Source organism: Brachycentrus maculatus, unplaced genomic scaffold, assembly GCF_059751285.1.
Source record: "Brachycentrus maculatus isolate JH-2025_06_01 unplaced genomic scaffold, ASM5975128v1 h1tg001121l, whole genome shotgun sequence".
Taxonomy (NCBI): Eukaryota; Metazoa; Arthropoda; class Insecta; order Trichoptera; family Brachycentridae; genus Brachycentrus; species Brachycentrus maculatus.
The window spans coordinates 19,614-25,556 of record NW_028281819.1 but is presented as its reverse complement, the minus strand read 5'-3'; the positions used below and the strand labels follow the sequence as shown (position 1 = coordinate 25,556).

Sequence of the window (5,943 nt, the reverse complement as noted above, 5' to 3'; positions counted from 1 at the left end):
TCTGAACGAGGCATAATAATGAATATAATATAATGATGATATTTGTCTAATGTTATAGTTCAATCGTTTATAGATTCTCTATAGGCCAAATAAATGTGACTTGGGACTTATTTAACAGATGATAGATGTATTTGCTAAAAAAAGAGATTGATATATCGAAATCAAAATTATGCTGGAATGTTAATCAATAAATATAAAATTCAATCGAAAATCTTCTCAAATTAGTTTAATATTCTTTTATCAAATAATATATATATGTAATTCTTTTTTAAAACTCATATCCTTAATCAACAGTAAAATAATATTTAACAACAACAACAATACACTTATATAAATATACATTTTCCGATATACCCATCCCAATCATCTCCAATAAACAATATGGCGAACCTCCCAGGATTAAAACGACAAATATAGTACTACATGAGTGATAAGAACCTAGGCAATGACGAGTTTTTTAATAACAAGATCAGATAATCTAAAGAAGTAACTACATTTATGCTGACATATTTGTTTGGCATTTTCATCTATTTTTTAACATAGGGATTCATTGAAGTTGACACTCTCTTACATTGTAATAAAATCAAAAGCTTAGGCATCACCACCGAGGACAAGCTCGTTGAGGCAATCAAAGATTCTGATGATCTTGAACTTCATGCTTCAAATAAGCTTTTCAGGAGAAAAATAATAAAATAGGTTCCCGTTTTACAAAAAAAAGTCAAACTGACTCTATCACTCCCCTTCCTGCAGTCACGAAGGCGCAACAGGACATTCAGTCAGAAGAAAACCAAAACCCTTTCAAAAATGTAGATCCTGTATTCTTTACATTGTCGACAGCAGAAGAAGGAGTCATAAACTTCAAATATATCCAGGAGGGTCTCGTGAGGTCGTACAACCTGCACCCTGTCTACGTTAGGTTCAACAAAAATTAAGGCAACTTTGCGTTGAATAAGAGATAAGTAAACTAAGAGGTCGTCAAGAAAATAGCTGCCCAAGGACTTAAAGTTGGTGAGACTACCATCACCATTAGCAAAACTGAAGGAGCAGCCCTGGAATAATTCAACGAAAAACATAGTTTCCACTATAGATCGTGTTTGGAAAGGCAGGCACGAGATTTCTAACAACGATTAAAAGACTAACGTCGAAACAAGAAGAGGAACTCGGGAGTCGAGTTTACATTTAATGGATAGAAGTACAACGATATAGACAAGCTAAAGTCTCTCTTTAAAAATATTCTTTCAAGAAGCGCGAACAATACTCCACTCAAATAAAACGAACAAAAACTCGTAATAAAATAACAGCATCCATATTTAATATGATAATTATTCTATAATTTGATTACGCTTATAGGTTTTGGAATTACTAACCCACCATGAAAAAGCAGAGGAGAAGGTAAAGGATATGAAGCATATCGTTGCTGATAAACATCCACAGCATCCAGACACTCGTTGTTTCTTTGTAGTCAAGGGTGATGGCACGAGATAGGATTTTAGTGCAGTAAAATGCATACAAAATATTGAAGAGTCACTAAAGCATTGATTTTTTTTATATTTAAATGACCTAATTTCCACAGCTTCATATTTTTCATGTTGTTTTTATACTGATTTTTTTAGGTGAATCTGGATATTTTTTGTTAGTTCATAAGTGACTATTTGGTCGGCGAAATGAATAAACAAAAGCTTGAATTCAATAAAAATAATATATCGTAGTATATTGCTTCTAAATTATATAAGATATGTATAGTGAACTAATATTCAAACAAGTAATATGACATATTAAGTTTACGAAACAATAAAAAAAAACACATAGCAATTTATCATTTTTTAAGTCATTAGTTACAAATAAAATATTTATATAATTATGAAGATAGCCTGCTTTTTATAATCTTAATAAATATTATATTATATAGTGAGATATATTACGTCACTATTTTAAAAATATATATATGTATTTTTTAGTTTTCTTCGTGCATATACATTCCTGGGTGAGCAAGAGGAAAAACAGAAGTTTTGCTAGATACCGTGATCAAGGGCTATAATAAGAATGAAGGCTACTTCCAGACATCGACTTTACAATATTTTTAAATATTCTATAAATGTATATATGTGAATTTTATAACTACGTGTCATAAGCTAATCTGAACAATTATAAATAATTTATGGTAAAATATCAACATTATATAATTCGTTTAGAAAAATAATTGAATTTTTAAAAAATAACTATAAGTTCAGTCTTAGCCACTAGAAATTTAAATATAATAATTTCATGTACAAGAGAAGGATTCAATAAATACAATATTAGAAAGGAAAAATACATGTTAAAAACCCACTTTTATTATATCACATTATAATAATATTATTTATTTATTTTTCAAAACCATCACAATTTATATAACCAGCACAAATCAAACTCCAATACCGTGCACCCCCATACTCTGCCATGTCGTATTAAAATGGGACCAAAATCCGAAATCAAATAGAACAAGAACTCAAGAAGCTCAAGAAAAGATAATTGACTACACTACTCAATGTCCTTAAAATTAACAATATCCCCTCCACAAACAAAAAGGAAAAAATTGTCGAAGAAATTGCTTAGAGGATTGTCGCGACCGTCGTCATTAAGAAGAGCTAAGGACAGCATTAAGAAGTAACCGTCAATCAGCTCATTCAGATAGTCAGCAATTCCCCGGAAATCGGGTTGGCTCAATCACTCGCCGCCTGTCTCAGGGCAATTCCCGAGTGGAGAGGCCTTTCTCCTGCTCTTGGTGGCGCGGGCATGCGATTAAGCCCTCCGAGTTACTCGCCCAGTCCCCCTGCAGAAAATGAAGAAGTCGTAAATCTCCTTTAAAATTTATGTTTATGCGGCAGAATTCCTATCATCGGAGAAGATCAAGAACTTTGTACAGTTTGTTTTGCCAGTTTTCATCGAAGTTGCCTGAAGATTCCTACTAGTTAATTTTTTGAGTGCCCTTTCTGTTTCACGAATTCCATGGACCCTCTTCACCAAGTTGAAAAGACCCTCTTCGCTGGGTATTTGAAAAGCACCAAAAATAGACATACTCTCCATTTCAATGCCAACGAATATTTGAATCTCGGTCCCTCTTATGCGATCGAACTCCGATGTATCCGTCTTGATGGAAAAAATAATTACGACATAACCTGGCCTGATTATGGATTTTTAGGTGTTGGCCAATTAAAGGTGATGTAGTTCAAACCATTAATCCATAATTCGAGCCTAAAGAAGAGAAAGGATGAAGCAAAAATCCTCGAAAAAAGATATTTTACTAACACCCAAATCATCATACAAGAATGGGGTGGAGGTTTGAAATAGCAATATAGAATTCAAACCTCCAACCATTTCTTCGGAATTTACATAGTTAAAATTCTAACAAATGTCGATCTACTAAATACCGTAGCTGAGATGGTTTTACCCTCAGACTCTTCCAAAGCGCTACTACGTCGGCAGTTTTTGTCCATTGATGATATAGAGATAGAAAGAATTGATATCTCTATGAAATGTGTTTATTAAAGCACCCAAATCAAAATACCGTCAAGATCCAGAGACTGCACGCACTTTCAATGCTTCGACCTAAGTAATACGATCTCGATAATTTCTATGAGTTCTCCCCGCCGATGGAAATGCCCTCTGTGTAAGCGCAAATGTCACCGCCTTTTTATTGATCCGATTTTGCTTGAAATGATAAAATTCCATCCACAGATACAGATACAAGAGATCTCCTTCTCCCCAGATGGAACATATAAAGTTATTGAAGAAAAATTAACCCACGAATAAGATGATTAAAGGCAAAATGGTAATATGGCCATATAAACTGTTGCTCCTACACGTGATAACGTTATTTGTCTTGATGAAGAAGATTCTATTTTGGATAAACAGGAGGATGATGATAAAATATCGATGAAAAAACAGCCAGAATAACCACAAAGAAATGGTTCAACCCCTGAAAAGGATGTGCATTTCAAGGAGTCACATAATACTGGACTTGCTAATGGAGCTAAATAAAAAATCACTACGATTCCAGATTCGAGCGATAGACTCTTTTCGAAGTAAAATCATATTCAGAATGATGAGCGACAATTTTAAACGTTTTACTATAATGAATACCAGTCACATTAACGCGCCTAAATGGCCATCGAGTCTGAAAATTTACCGAATAAACAATATTTTCCGAGCTCCTAATAATATCGCCCCGTCGATTCCGAAGTTTTTGAAACACAGAAAATCAAGAATCATTGTGAGTCAAGCACGCCAATAATGTCAATAGTCAACCAAAGACTCTCGAACCTGCGACTTTAATAGTTTCTTCACCCCCAATAAGGGAAAAAGCCTTAAAGTCCTTTTATCATTATAAAAGAACCTCGAAAAATAAACCAGATAAATGAACTATCGCCTCCTCTTCTTGAAAGAAAGCATGACAAGTGTGAAAAAGCAGGAAAGCATCCTCAAGCAAATATAATTGAGATTTTAGATTCAGACGAGTAGTCCGAAAATATTAAATATTTGAGGGGCTTGGCTTTGGAGAAGCATAATCTTCGCCAACATGTTGCCGGAAGTAATCTCCATACCCATGATGCCTTCGATGACAATCTCGATAGCATCTTACTCCTTAAGACCGCGACGTATCTATTCTAGTGAGAAAAAAAGTTAGTAAAATCAATAAACAAAATTGTTAGTATTTTTTTTTATTTGATTTCTTGAAAATTTGATTTCTTTTTTGTTTATATTGTTTGCGTTAATATCCGTATTTTTATTTGAAGACATCCGTCTTCATAGATTTGCTTCTATTTCCTATTAATGGTCGTAATTCAATACAGGAACATCATTGAACTATTAATAGAATTTCAACAACAGAAGTATTAAATTGTCTAAATATTGATGTATACAGATTATAGTATTCCTGAAACACAGATTTTAAATAAAAATGTAAACTTCTTTTTAATTCCTTTTAATTGAAATACCTTTAAGCAAATGATGATACAAATTATAGCTAAAAGATGATAAAATAGCTAACCTACAACATATTTCTAAATTGAGGAAACAAACAATACTGATTGAATTGATGATATTTCCTGATTTTTCCATTAATTTCGAAAAGATAATTATATATCAACTGACAGTAACCCCATATAATTATTTGGAGTTCAAGGGTGATGTTTAAGGATACTCAGCGTACTCATAAGAATTTGGAAATAGGGAAATTAGGAAAAAACATCTTTTTAAATATATATTTACATGTACATGTGTATTGTAAAATGTGTGTTTATATGATTTTGCATTTTTTATGTATATATTTTTATATATATTAATATCTATATTATTATAAATACTAATAAATATGTTAATATCAGCGCTATATATATTTTATAAAATTCCATTAGGAACTACTGAAAATTAGTTTTAAATATTAAGATACTAACATTTTTAATGACTTGCTATTCAATATAAATATCCAACATTAGTCGCATATTTAAATAAGTTTACGATTTTTGTTGAAAAATATGGAAATCTCAATTGTTTCGAGATCTTTATTGATTTCTCGTGCCTACTTTCCTTTTAATATCTTTGAGTTGGGAGATTTTGGTGAAAAGTTGGCCTCAATAAAATATAGTCACTGATTTTGATCAATTTCCAGCCACGATACTATTCGATTATTTGTTGTTAATCCTTATTGTTGTATTTCCTATGTTTTTTTTAGGATTGCCATATTAAGTATTGAAATAGAACTTTAAAGTTTTAAAGAATTACCAACAAAATGAATAAAAAAAATAGTTATTATAAAAACAAGATATTTTCGTCAAATATTTTAGATTTTCTAAAGTCAGTTTTCTTTCATTTTAATATTTATATAATTCATTTTTAAAACTCCCAAAGATATTTTCCCATTTTAATAATTCAATTCATTTATATTTACAAAAACACCAATTT

At 31.6% G+C, this 5,943-nt stretch overlaps 1 long non-coding RNA gene across 1 annotated transcript; it reads left to right on the top strand.

Annotated features, from left to right (window-relative positions):
* Positions 1-307: 307 nt before the first annotated feature.
* LOC148299497 (uncharacterized) lies at positions 308-1,601 on the top strand. The gene is made up of 3 exons (XR_015839072.1): positions 308-486; positions 544-1,286; positions 1,351-1,601. It is a non-coding gene; the product is annotated as an uncharacterized LOC148299497 (long non-coding RNA).
* The last annotated feature ends 4,342 nt before the right edge of the window (positions 1,602-5,943 follow it).